Here is a 14,626-nt window from a genome sequence, read left to right as displayed (position 1 = left end):
GGAGAGAGAGACGCGCTGCGATAATCGTGCGTCGGTGTCGGAATTACCGTGGCCGCGACGCGTTTCAATTACAAGTCCCGCGCGGTGACGTCAGGGCTGTCTGTCGCGCATGCGCAGTGGGCATTCGCACCCCCACCCCCCACCCCCCCAACCCCCCCGATTCGTCTGCGGCCATTCGCACCCACTGGTATGTCGCAAACGACGCATTTGCGCGTGTTGTGCGTGGGCGGTAGGGTGCAAGGTGAACCCTCTCCTGCATTCGTATGTGCCGCGGAGAGCGGAAAAAAAAGTTTGGGGTATGGGTGGAATTAAAAAATAAAAAGGGGGAAAGAGCGCGCGTGGCTCGTGATTTCATTTGGCGCTCTGAATTATGGAAACTCTCTCCTAAATGCGCGCGCGGCGTCCGGCAACTGTTTGACCGTTGCGCCTGGGTGGACTCTGACGCTCAACTTGCTCCCCCTCCCCCAGCCCTTCCCCCCCCTCCCCCCCAACATCCAGTCTCTGTTTCTCCTTTTTCTCCTTTCCTGTTGAAACCTGCCCATCAGTAATTTTCAGACTTCATAATATGTGGGAAAAAAATACAAGGCAAAGAAAATTATAAATATAGAGTGGTAGCGCAAAGCCAAAAATTGTCGAAACAGGAGGAAGAGGGTGGGGAGATAAAGAGGGTGGAAGTGGAGGGAGAGAGGTTTGGAATTCCCTTCAGCGCAGCAGTTGTTACCAAGTTTCATATTCATGACACGTGTGCTGTTTTTTCATTTTATGCTCGTGGCAGTGTATTTAAAATTCGTAGCCATTTGTGTTTTGAGTCGAATGCGCTTTTAAGACCCCTTCTTCCCTCACCCTCTTCCATCCCCTACTATCGACCCCCTTCGGGAACACGCCCCGACTCACACACGCGTCGCCATCGATAGCAGGGTGATAAAGGACGAATAGACGGTCAAATCGCACAATGAAATACACAGAGACCTGCACCCAATTAGTATATTGCTTCAATCTCGTCCGTAAAAATTTTACCTCTAAGAGGATGTCTTCCGATTAAGGCGACTCACTCTTTTTAACAGCTGAGGATTAATTCGTGGAGTCGCTTTTGGTCATCGACAATTGCTTCCGAGTTGCTCATTTGCTCTAGGGTTAGATGAATTTCGCAATTAAACGCAGTAGTATTTAGTGTGTTAGGGGGAGGAGGAATTATGGTGAAGTTTACCGCTAAAATTTCCAGAAGGGTTGGGTGGAAATACAGAAACACGATGAGAAATGCATGGCCGAACATAAACAAAGATGCTAGTCAGTCCTGCAGGACCCCTAGGGCATCTGTTCAGTCTCCTTAGTACGTTACAAGTACGTCGTTGTCAGAATAGTGTTGTGTGTGGTTGAGAGTCCATTATGTCGGAGCTAAGAGACTTCAAAAGTGGGCAAGTTGTTGGTTACCTTATACACTGCAGCTCCAAAGAAACTGGTACAGACATGCGTATTCAAATACAGAGATATATGAATAGGCAGAAGACGGTCCACGAGTGATGGGACAGAGCATCTCCGAGATGGCGATGAAGCTGGGATTTTCCCGAACGACCATTTCACGAGTTTACCGTGGATATCAGGAATCCGGTAAAACATCAAACCTTCGACATCGCTGCGGCCGGAAGAAGATCCTGCAGAACGGGACCAACGAAGTCTGAAGAGAATCGTTCAGCGTGATACCCTTCCGCAAATTGCTGCAGATTTCAATGCTGGGGCATCAACAAGTGTCAGTGGGCGAACCATTCAACGAAACATCATCGATATGGGCTTCCGGAGCCGAAGGCCCACTCGTGTACCCTTGATGACTGCAGGACAGAAAGGATCACGCCTCGCCTAGGCCCGTCAACACCGACATTTTATTGTTGATGACTGGAAACATGTTGCCTGGTGAGACGAGTCTCGTTTCAAATTGTTTCGAGCGTTTGTACGTGAACGGGTATCGAAACATCAGGAATCCATGGAAGGTGCATGTCAGCACGGAACTGTTAAAGCTGGTGGATGTGGGACGTGTGCAGTTGGAGTGATATCTGATCCCCGATACTTCTAGATACGACTCTAACAGGTGTACGTAAGCATACCGCCTGACGACCTGCATCTATTCATGTCCATTGTGCATTCCGACGACCTTGGACAGTTCCAGCAGGACAATGCGACAGCCCACACGCCGAGAATTCTTACAGAGTAGCTCCAGGAACACTCTTACGAGTTTAAACACTTCCGCTGGCCAACAAAGTCCCCAGACATTAACATTCTTGAGCACACCTGGGATGCCTTGCAACGAACTGTTGAGAAGAGATCTCCACCGCTCATAGTCTTACGGATTTATTGATGTCCTTCAGACGTTAGACACGTCCTGCTGAGGCACTTCTGCTTGTTCGCCGAGGCTCTACACGATATTAGACAGGGGTACCAGTTTCTTTGGTTCTTCAGTGTAGTAGCTGCTTCCTTAACCAAGCTACCAGAAGTGTTTGGTGTTTCAAGATGCACCGTATGAAAGGTTTATACCGCCTATAAAGAACATGAAAAGAAAGCGGACGGATGCATGTATTGGGCGTACGTGGCGGAAGATCGTTGAAGAGTGTCAATAAAAATAAAGAGGGTGACATCAGAATTGAATGTCGCACTCCCAGAAACCTGTCAGCACCAAAACAACATGAAGGGAGCTCCATAAGCAATGAATTGCATCTCGAGCTGGATTTTCAAAACTACCAAAAATGGCTCTAAGCACTGTGGGCCTTAACATATGAGGTCATCAGGCCCTTAGACTTAGAAGGACTTAAACCTAACTAACCTAAGGACATCACACACATCCATGCCTGGGGCAGGATTCAAACGTGCGACCATAGCAGCAACGCTGTTCCGGACTGAAGCGTTTAAAACCGCCCGGTCACAGCGGCCTGCCCAAAAGTACTGATCAGCGATGCAAATGCACGTAAAGGATAACGTAGTTGCCTGAGCTACAAAACGCGGACTATGAAGCAATGGTAGAAAGTCGTCTATTCGGATGAGTCTTGTTGCAGACTTGTACCAACTTCTGACGGAGTTAACGTCCCACGAGTGACAAATGGCGGGGGTTCGGTGGTGATGAAGGCAGCCATATCGTGGTATTGGATGGGTGCAATGGCTAGTCTTCAAGGATTATATGACCTTTTTGGATGAGCAGGTCCATACCTTAATGCAACGTTTGTTCCGCAGTGGTGGTGATGTGTTCAAAGACAACAGGCCCCCTGTTCAGAAAACTGGAATCTTCCAGGAGTGGGTCTGTGAGCGCGGATACCAATTGTCGCGTCTCAAATGCGCACCCCAGTCACCAAATCTCAATGTTATTGAGCTTTTGTCTTCTACTGTGGAGAATAGGGTGCGCGAGCGCTATCTACCTCTATAATCGTTACCTCAACCAGCCACTGTTTTGCAGGAAGAATGGTATAAGATTCCCTCTAAGACCATTCGTAACCTGTATTTATCCATTGCGGGAGGACAGGAAGCTGTAAGAGGCTAACGTTTCTCCACCCCGTGTAGATCTGAAGGCACATCGCTTGTCTCACATATTCCGGATACAATCTTGAATAGCGCCAATGGGAACACCGGTTCCCGTCTGATCACCGAAGTTACGCGCTGTCGGGCTGGGCTAGCACATGGATGGGTGACCATCCGGTCTGCCGAGTGCTGTTGCCAGGCGGGGTGCAGTCAGCCCTTATGAGGCAAACTGAGGAGCTACTTGATGGAGAAGTAGCGGCTCCGGTCTCGGAAACTGACGTACGGTCGAGAGAAGTTGTGCTGACCACATGCCCCATCCATATCCGCATCTACATCCATACTCCGCAAGTTACCTGACGGTGTGTGGTGGAGAGTACCTCTATCGGGTCTCCCTTCTATTGCAGTCTCGTATTGTTCATGGAAAAAAAGATTGTCGGTATGCCACTGTGTGGGCTCTAATCTCTCTGATTTTATCCGCATGGTCTCTTCGCGAGATATACATAGGAGGGAGCAATATACTGCTTGACTCCTCGGTGAAGGTATGTTCTCGAAACTTTGACAAAAGCCCGTACAGAACTACTGAGCGTCTCTCCTGCAGAGTCTTCCACTGTAGTCTATGTATCATCTGCGTTACGCTTTCAGGATTACTAAATGATCCTGCAAAGAAGCGCTCTGCTCTCCGTTGAATCTTCTCTATCTCTTCCATCAACCCTATCTGGTACGGATCCCACACTGCTGAGCAATATTCAAGGAGTGGGCAAACAAGTGTGCTGTAACATAGTTCCTTTGTTTTCGGATTGCATTTCCTTAGGATTCTTCCAGTGAGTCTCAGTCTGGCATCTGCTTTACCGACGATCAACTTTAAATGATCATTCCATTTTAAATCACTCCTAATGCCTACTGCCAGATAATTTATGGAATTAACTGCTTCCAGTTGCTGACCTACTGTATTGTAGCTAAATCATAAAAGATCTTCCTTTCTATGTATTTGCAGCACATTACACTTGTCTACATTGAGATTCAGTTGCCACTGCCTGCAGCATGCGTCAATTCGCTGCAGATCCTCCTGCATTTCAGTACAATTTTCCATTGTTACAACCTCTCGATAAACTACAGCATCATCCGCAAAAAGCATCAGTGAACATCCGATGTCATACACAAGGTCATTTATGTATATTGTGAATAGCAACGGTCATACGACACTCCCCTGCGCCACACCTGAAATCACTCTTACTTCGGATGACTTCTCTCCATTGAGAATGACATGCTGCGTTCTGTTATCTAGGAACTCCTCAATACAATCACACAATTGATCTGATAGTCCGTATTCTCTTACTCTGTTCATTAAACGACTGTGGCGAACTGTGTCAAATGCCTTGCGGAAGTCAAGAAACACTGCATCTACCTGTGAACTCATGTCTGTGGCCCTCTGAGTCTCGTGGACGAATAGTGCGAGCTGGGTTTCACACAACCGTCATTTTCGAAACTCATGCTGATTCCTACAGAGTAAATTTCTAGTATCCAGAAAAGTCATTATACTCGAACATAATACGTGTTCCAAAATTATACAACTGATCGTCGTTAGAGTTACAGGTATGTAGTTCTGCACATCTGTTCGACGTCCCTTCTTGAAAACGGGGATGACCTGTGCCCTTTTCCAATCCTTTGGAACTCTTCGCTCTTCTGGAGACCTACGGTACACCGCTGCAAGAACGGGGGCAAGTTCCTCGCGTACTCTGTGTAAAATCGAACTGGTATCCTATCAGGTCCAGTGGCCTTTCTTCTTTTGAGCCATTTTAATTGTTTCTCTATCCCTCTGTCGTCTATTTCGGTATCTACCATTTTGTCATCTGTGCGACAATCTACAGAATGAACTACTGTGTAGTCTTCCTCTGTGAAACAGCTTTGGAAAAAACACATTTAGTATTTCAGCCTTTAGTCTGTCATCCTCTGTTTCAGTACCATTTTGGTCATAGAGTGTCTGGACATTTTGTTTTGATCCACGTACCGCTTTTAGGGCCCTCTTCCATTATACCCACGGTGTCTAAGTGTTTTTTGAAGTTCCCATGGCCGATCATCAGTCCAGTCATGAGTTTGATCTCTTTCCTGTTCAATCCCAGGATTACAGACTTTCTTTTAAAACATGGTTTGGACATCATTACCTTAGCATGTTCTTGTTTATGGACCTTGGTCCAATATCCTACGTGCTGTTTCCTAAGCCAGTTCCGTAGTTATAATTTGATCATAGCCTTGGTGATTGTCAAGACAGGTTCCAGTCCAATAAATGGAGTTGTTGGCCCACCGTAGCCAATCTACCGGCGCAGTTCTTTCTCCGAATGGCCGTAGTAATTGCCAGGGAATGCCAGGTGGCTTCTGTCGATTCAGGTCTCGCTGTGTGCTGTCAGCGTGTTTTCGCAGTACTGCCAGTATCAATTTGTAACATTATGAAGTCATAAGTGCGCCACATGTTGACAACAGTCCTGTCGCATTTCACCCCTACACAGAATCTTTACTGCTGCTGTTCCACACCAAAATGAATCGTCTTACTGTGGGCCAACACAAGAAACACCTGCAGGGAGCTCTCCTCATTATAATTCTCGAATACGCCCCCCTTGGAGAAACTGCATACTCGCGCCCGGCGTCGTTAACCCTCACGTTCTCTCCCCGCTCTCAGTGACGTTGTGCGCACCCCCTTGCACCGCCTTCTCTCGAAGTTGAAATCATCCCTCCAGTCACCGGCTGTGCGGCGCTCTCCGTCCGTTCGGCTGGTTCCTATTTTTACACGTACGCACGGCCCCAGATGGCGCGGACTTTATTCCAGCCGGCGCGTGGCGGAATATCCGGACCGTGCAATTTTAATGACACCCCGGCCCTGGCGAGCAGAAATCCGTACACATCGGTCCTCCGATATTCCGGTCTCTGCTCTAATCGACTGACAGCTCTCTCCTGATTCCGCGTGTATACCACATCCGGGTGAAGGCCTAACACGACGTACTAGGGACTTCTATGGCAGGTTTCATTTGTCTACTCTGTACTGCTGAAGTTGTAGGTCAAAGCTGTCACCAAAAATATCTAATTATTCACCAATATACTTAAAATTTTCACACGTTGCTCTTATAAGTGTTCGGGCGAAATTTTTTGACTAATTTACTTCCAATTTTTACACCATACTCTCATCAACATTTCGACTGTCATAGGCTATTTGCCTTTCCTAAACAATACTGAACAAGTTTTCTGTAAACACTGCGCGAAAAAATGATCTGCTGTGCTGTAGAAATGTGTGTTTGAGTTTCCTTTCTCGGACTCAATTTTAACTACAGTAAGGTATCAGAGCCTGTAAATCACTAGACAGCTTATTTCTCGGGTATATATTCTTTCTCCTTATATATAATTTTAAACAAAATTTACATACACGATAATGGGCTGTTTCATTTTATTCGTTGCTGTCGGTTTTAACAGAAAATAGGATATCTGTACTTACGGCGTACCAACTCCTGTTCTAAATACTACAACGGAATCTGAGGCGTTACAAAACTTTGTAATTCTACCCATTCGGAAATTAAAACAATTTAATATACTATCGCTGAAGTCACTGTCCTCACAGATCCTACAGCTTGAGAAGTCTGTCTCATACCCCATATACCTATGATCCCAACCGATATACCCCCGTGCGGATCTGGGGGCTAGAATAGGCCCGAGGTATTCCTGCCTGTCGTAAAAAGCTACTAAAAGGAGTCTCACACGTTTCGGCCTTTATGTGATGGTACCCTGTAGCGTTTGACTTCCATTTAGCGTTTGACTTCCATTTTTCAATATTTTCCCGGAGAGCGAGCCAATTGGGGAAAGGCGATTCTGAAGAAGAGAAATTTGTTAACATCGAGTATTGATTTAAATGTTAGGAAGTCGTTTCTGAAAGTATTTGTATGGAGTGTAGCCATGTATGGAAGTGGAACGTGGACGATAAATAGTTTGGAGAAAAAGAGAATAGAAGCTTTCGAAATGTGGTGCTACAGAAGAATGCTGAAGATTAGATGGGTAGATCACAAAACTGATGACGAGGTGTTGAATAGAATTGGGGAGGAAGAGTTTGTGGCACAACTTGACAAGAAGAAGGGACCGGTTGGTAGGACATGTTCTGAGGCATGAAGGGATCACAAATTTAGCATTGGAGGGCAGCGTGGAGGATAAAAATCGTAGAGGGAGACCAAGAGATGAATACACTAAGCAGATTCAGAAGGATGTAGGTTGCAGTAGGTACTGGGAGATGAAGAAGCTTGCACAGGGTAGAGTAGCATTGAGAGCTGCATCAAACCAGTCTCAGGACTGAAGACAACAACAACAAGTGTCCATCATGCGCTGAGACCTTTCGCATCCTTCGTTGACGTGTCTCTACACTTCCGCTCATTCTCCAGCTGTTGGGCGAGGTCACCATCATGGGAGCGTTTTCCTACATCCTATGTGCAGTATCGCTTTCTGCGCTGTCTACGATACTGGACTTCTTAGCTCGTTTCCTCCTGGTATTCAGCACAGTATCGAGCCTGTTGTGGTGGGGCCGCAATGTACCCTGTTGGTTGTAGACCCCTGACCACACAGGGATCGCTCTACTGATGCCTGCGCAGCTATTCCCCACGTATGCCAAGGAGTAGTTGGCCGTCACCCTGGGGCATCGGGACTTCCGGCAATGGCCTTCCTGCCAGGTGGCCTTTGTTGCGACTGGGTGGCGCCCATGGGGAGGGCCTCTGTTTGGAGTAGGTGGCATCAGGGCGGATGACACGCCATGAAGTATAGTACGTCATAACTTGCTGGAGGTCAAACACCAGCAGTCTCTAAGCAGTTATGGTCTAATTTCATTGCTAAGAAATACGGCCCCAGATTGTTACCCCTCTGGCCCCACCATGATAGTAACGCCAGGCTAAGGATGGCAGCGAAGATTATTCAACCCAGTACTTTGTCTGTACGAGAATTGACAGAGATTATTTCATGTCAATGAAACCCCGTTTTTTGTAGAGCATCTGGAGGACAAGTTTGTGGAGGTGGAGACTCGTCGAAAATGGGGTCAGAATCGGATGTTATCAAAACAGAATCCTCTGCCCAGTCATTGGCACTACTCGCCTGTGAAAAGCTGGGAGTTAATTCTGTTTCCATCACGCTCCATAAGAGCTTAAATATGGTCCAGAGTATCATATTTCGCAGCGAGCTTCTTTTGAAGTCTGACGATGAGCTGCGCGCGGATTTAGAGCGGCTATGTGTCTATTTCATCTGGCGCGTCGACCGGGGTCAGAGGGTGATAATCAGGTTGCCACCAGTGCCTTCATCTTGGCCTACGAGGGTGACGCAGAGGAGGTCAAGGTGATGGTCTACCACTCTGATATAAAGCCCTATAACCCTCCCCCATTGAGATGCTGGAAGTTTGGCCATATGTCTTTCCGATGTACCTCCAGCGTCACCTGTCGCGACTGTGAATGTCCTTCACATCCCAATACTCCCTGCGACCCGCCTCCATCTGTGTCAACAGCGGTGAGCACCATTCGCTTTGCTCCGCAGACTGCTGGATTCTCCAGATAGAAAGAAAAATAATGGAATGAAAGATCCTGGACCGACTGACCTACACTGAGGCTAAGAGAAAATAAGAGAGGCTACATCCTGTGCATATGATGCTAACCTACGTCACCGCTACAACGGTTCTACCATCTTCCGATCCGCCAGACTCCACCTGCTCCCTTTAAGATGGCGCTTCCCTCCCTGCTGCTCTTGCATAACCTGCTTCAGAAGCAACACCCTCCCAACCATCGGGGACGTAAGTCAGCACTGAGGCCACTAAAGAGCGTCGGCAACCTCTACAGCGATGTGGGGGGCATCCTTCCCTAGAGCACCTAACAGCCTTTAAGTGGCTCCGTGCCCTCGTTCGCCAGCTTATAAAACGACGGAAGTGTTGGGAAAGGTACGTGTCGACCATTGGGTCTGGACGAAGAGCAGGCGTCTTTTTGGGTGCCACACCACAAAAGATCACCCTGGCATTAACAACAATGGCGTGTGATATACCGACGTAAACGCTATTGCCGAGCACTTTGGGAGCATAATACTCGAGCCTCTGCTTCTGAGAACTACCCCTCCCTAACCTTTCGCACCCTCAAATAGCGGATGAGAAGGAAACTCATCTCGTTCACTACACTCCACAGTGAACCCTACAACGCCCCATTTACAGAGTGGGAGCTCTTCAGCGCCCTTGTACATTGCCCCAACATAACTCCTGGGCTGGATCGGATCCCCAGTCAGATAATCTCTCGTCTGACTACAAGCGACATCTCCTCGTGGCCGGGTGACGGAGTGACCACATATAAAGTCATCGGTACCTTCGTGGCATTTACGTCGCTGGTTTGTAGCATTTCTGTGGTGTCGCCGCCAGACACCACACTTTCTACGTGGTAGCCTTTAAATCGGCCGCGGTCTGGTAGTATACGTCGGACCCGCGTGTCGCCACTGTCAGTGATTGCAGACCGAGCGTCGCCACACGGCAGGTCTAGAGAGACTTCGTAGCACTCGCCCCAGGTGTACAGCCGACTTTGCTAGCGATGGTTCACTGACTACAAACGCTCTCATTTGCCGAGACGATAGTTAACATAGCCTTCAGCTACGTTATTTGCTACGACCTAGCAAGGCGCCATTATCAGTACTTTTGATATTGTGAACTATGTACCGTCCAGAGCGACGTTCATCATTAATGGGTTAAATTTAACTATTCCACCAGCTACGTCCGTTTTTCTCAATTCTAATTCTCTTGTCATGTTCCAGACCTCACGCCGGCCTGCGTGAGCTAAAACGCGTGCATTTCGGTCTCCTTTAGTAACACGGTTATGGCTCTCCTGCCAACCACAACAATTTCCATGCGGAATTCCGCTACGAAAGTACTTGATTGAAGTGTACCTATTGTGTGTGACCATTGTTGCAGCTGTTACCGTCATCAGCAGTGGAGGTTAATCTTGGGGTCCCATCGGTTGTACCACTTTGTTCGCCCATAGGCTAGTGAACAAGGTAATGGTGTGCATGAGTCTTGACATTACTCATGAAAACTGGACCGTTTTATCGTTTATGTGTTTTATTTTTTATTTAAATTCCGAAGCGAGTGCCAGCAGGAGCCTCTGTGTGTTAAATTTATTTGTAACTATTGCCGAGCATGGGTGGTATCTTGCTGCTCACGGCTGTTAATGTTGAGCTACACAGTTTTACTCTGTCCTCCTCGGCCAAAGGAGCCGTACGTTTAACTAAGTAATACAACAATGATTTTAATAAATGTATTTATGATATCAAAGTGCTATAGAGATGCAAAACCGACACTTCCACTTACATATTATGTCATTGTTTTTCGATGTTGTAAGATGGGAATTCTGGAATAACCTAAATAATTTGGTGGAGTATCCCAATCTCTGACTTCCATTACAGTTTTTACCCTCTGAAACTCCCTCTAGTACCACGGAAATCATTCTCTCATGTCTTAACACGTGTCCCTTAATTCGGTCCCTTCTTCTTGTCAGTGTATTTCATATATTCGTTTGCTCGCCGATTGTGATTCCTTACCTCTTCAGTCCAACAAATTTTCAACACTCTTCTGTATCGCCATTTGTCAAATGCTTAGATTCGTTTTATACCTTTATACTTGCTGGTAGGGCCTGTTCTGCGTAATGTAAAATATGCTTCTACAAGTTCCTGACAAAAAGTTCCAGGATGTGGCCTTGCTGTCCCTCGTCTTTTTCTACCACACTTCGCGCACATATCACGTACTGTCTGGAAAAAAGGTACTGGGGCCATAACACATTCACTTATTGGTGGAATATAACTGGGGCCCAGATGCTCTCCATAGCTGCATCAGTCTGTGATCGACGCCTTTACAGCAGATACACAGCTGCTCGCTGGCTGCTTCTGCAGCGCCTACTACAGTGGCTCTCCTTGTGTTTCAGGCTGCGCCTTCCTGACCTACTACCACCGGGACAGCGCCGTCAACGCACAGGCCGCGCTCCATGACACGCGGACGCTACCAGGGGTGAGTAGCCTCCTACGTCTCTGTCACATGCCTCTGTGTCGCGTCACAAAACCTGTAGCTTGGTACTACAGGGAGCCTCACTGGGTAACAGTGTGGAGGTCTCAATGTAAGCCACAACTGCCTGTCGAACTTTGTGGCTGCATCTGTCACAAGACACCGATGTGCTGTGGTGGGCTGAACACTACCTGAACTACAGTACCAAGAATGACCATGGCTCGGATGGGCACATGGGTGCATGGACAGACATGTGAGTGTATGGATGGACGGGTACGTGGGTGGATGGATGGACGGGTACGTGGGTGGATGGATGGACGGGTACGTGGGTGGATGGATGGACAGGTACGTGGGTGGATGGATGGACGGGTATGTGGGTGGATGGATGGACAGGTACGTGGGTGGATGGGTACGTGGGTGGGTGGATGGATGAACAGGTACGTGGGTGGATGGATGGACAGGTATGTGGGTGGATGGGTGCGTGGGTGGATGGGTGCGTGGGTGGATGGGTGCGTGGGTGGATGGGTGCGTGGGTGGATGGGTGCGTGGGTGGATGGGTGCGTGGGCGGATGGGTGCGTGGGCGGATGGGCGCGTGGGCGGATGGGCGCGTGGGCGGATGGGCGCGTGGGCGGATGGGCGCGTGGGTGGATGGGCGCGTGGGTGGATGGGCGCGTGGGTGGATGGGCGCGTGGGTGGATGGATGGTGGATACAGGAGTCTATGGACTGATGTATGGTTTGATGTCCAGTGTCTGAGTCATTAGCGCCCAAACTGGCTTTTCTATCTTTAGAGTACAGTTAAAGGGAGATTGAAAGTGAAATTCGATGAATATTATGTAATAAAATACAAATAGCTGTTACAGTACTTCAGCGTTTATTATGATAGGTCCATTTTGGATACATTGCCATCTTCAGACCGTCTTCGAAAGTTAGATATTTTTTAAATTGTATTATTATGATTCCGTTGATCGTATTTGAGACACAGCTTTCTACTTACATCCATATACCGTCTTTACTCGCCACCACTGTGTTTTGTATTACGACATGTTGTAGATCTAAGACTCTTTTGCTACAAGCTGTTTTGTAGTTTCCTGGTGTTGTTAGTCACCATTTCTTGTAATTTTTGCGACTTGACGTATCATCGCCAAATTTTACTGATCAGCAGTTGGGACAGTTCGCCAAATATGCAACACCCTTACAGTTCCTAAGGTGTATTGATGTTCTCATTCCAGCGGCATCTGCAGGTAATTGTTCGTGTCTGTCCCTTATTTTTGGTTCGGAATTAAATAAAATTTTGTATTGAATGTTTATATTTTATATCCGTTTGCTAATTTAAAATGTCATCAAGGCATTGTATTTCATATATGTACATTTCTCTCTCCTCAAGTACGTCCATTGTCAAACCTTTAGGTAATACGTGTAAAACTTTCGTTGCTAACTCTATCCGTCTGAGTTGTTTTAACGCAGCATTTATGGCCAACTTTCTTAACAGCCAGTTTGTCAAACCTGACGATAAAACGTCATATCACAAAAATAACGAGCTAGGGTTATTAACAACAGCAGCAAACGACAAAATAGCCTTTAGCGCAAGAGTCGTCAATCCACACCACGTCGTAACAGAATACAGAGTGTCATCGACCGATGATGATATGTAGACAAAATTTATGTATCTGAAAATACGATGAACAACATTATAATAAAGTTAAAAAAATCTGTTACGTAGCTTTTTTGCAGATGGTCTGAAGATGACAATGAAGCCGAGATGGGTGTAGCACAGTAAAACACTAAAGTATTATAGCAGAAACCTGGATTTTATTATATAAAGCCTTCAAGAGATATCTTCAATGATGCGGTCCTATTTGATCGCAAATTCGATGAAATTTAATATATCCTGTTTTCTATTTCGTAATTTACCTTACATTCTTCTGAACATTCTGGTATATCGGTCGCCAATACCTGGCGAAATAATAGTAGTCTGAAATTTGACATTAGACACAGTTTTTACCACCTCGTAAATACTGCTAGAGCTGAAAAGTCATATTTGGTAACCACATTGTTTAGGAGGCTGTGAAGTGCCTTGTTTTGATGTTACCGTCATGCCTAAGAAGATGGCATTACAAATAAACAAATCACTCCTTTCATTCTGACACTAGTTTTTCTGGAAGTAATGTGCTAGCTAGCTATTTCTGTAATGTTCTGCCACATACAGTGAGGTGATAAGTCACGGGATATCTCCTCATATCGTGTCGGGCCACCTTTTGCCCAGTGTGGTACAGCATCCCAGTGTGGCACGGACTGAGCAAGTCGTTGGAAGTCCCTTAAAGAAATACTGAGCCATGCTGCCCCTAAAGCCGTCAATAATTGCGAAAGCGTTGCCGGTACAGGAGTTCGTGCACAAACTAACCACCCGCTTATGTCCCATAAATGTTCGATGGGATTCACGTCGGGCGATCTATGTGGAAAGCTCATACGCTCGAATTGTGCAGAATGTTCTTCAAACACATTGTGGCACACCGAATGGCGCATTGCCGCCCACAAAAATCCATTGGTGTTTCGGTACAAGCAACCAGCATAATCATTTTCAGTCAATGATCGGTTCAGTTGGACCATTCCATGTAAACACAGACAACTGCATTATGGAGCCACCACCAGCTTCCACAGTGCTTTGTTTACACTTTGGGTCCGTGTCTTCACAACCTACCATTAACTCTTTGCAACTAAAATAGGAACACACATGACGAGACCACGGTTTTCCTTTCGCCTAGAGTTCTACGGCTAGAAGAGGCGCTGCAGGAGTTCTGCTGTTAGCAAAAACACTCGCATCTATCGCCTGCTGCCATAGCCCATTAATGCCAATTCACCCCGCTCTGTCCTAATGGATACCTTCGTCAAACATCGCATATTGATTTCTGCGTTTATTTCACGCAGTGTTGTGTGTGTGTTACCACTGACAACTCAACGCAGACGCCGCTGCTCTCGGGCGTTGTCCGTGGTCAGAGGTAATGCCTGAAACTGGGCACTTTTCGAACAGTCTGGACACTGTCAATTCCGGAATATTGGATTCCCTAATGATTTTCGAAATGAATTGTCCCATGGT

At 46.9% G+C, this 14,626-nt stretch overlaps 1 long non-coding RNA gene across 1 annotated transcript in view; it reads left to right on the top strand.

Moving 5' to 3' along the window:
• Positions 1 to 14,626, top strand: part of LOC126293575 (uncharacterized) — a 1,862,585-nt gene that overhangs the window by 721,126 nt on the left and 1,126,833 nt on the right. The window contains exon 2 of the long non-coding RNA XR_007552314.1: positions 11,454 to 11,536. This is a non-coding gene — a long non-coding RNA (uncharacterized LOC126293575). The remainder of the gene's footprint in view (positions 1 to 11,453; positions 11,537 to 14,626) is intronic.

Source organism: Schistocerca gregaria, chromosome 10 (genome assembly GCF_023897955.1).
Source record: "Schistocerca gregaria isolate iqSchGreg1 chromosome 10, iqSchGreg1.2, whole genome shotgun sequence".
Lineage (NCBI taxonomy): Eukaryota > Metazoa > Arthropoda > Insecta > Orthoptera > Acrididae > Schistocerca > Schistocerca gregaria.
The sequence above is the reverse complement of the archived record's forward strand: the minus strand, read 5'-3'. Positions and strand labels throughout refer to the sequence as shown.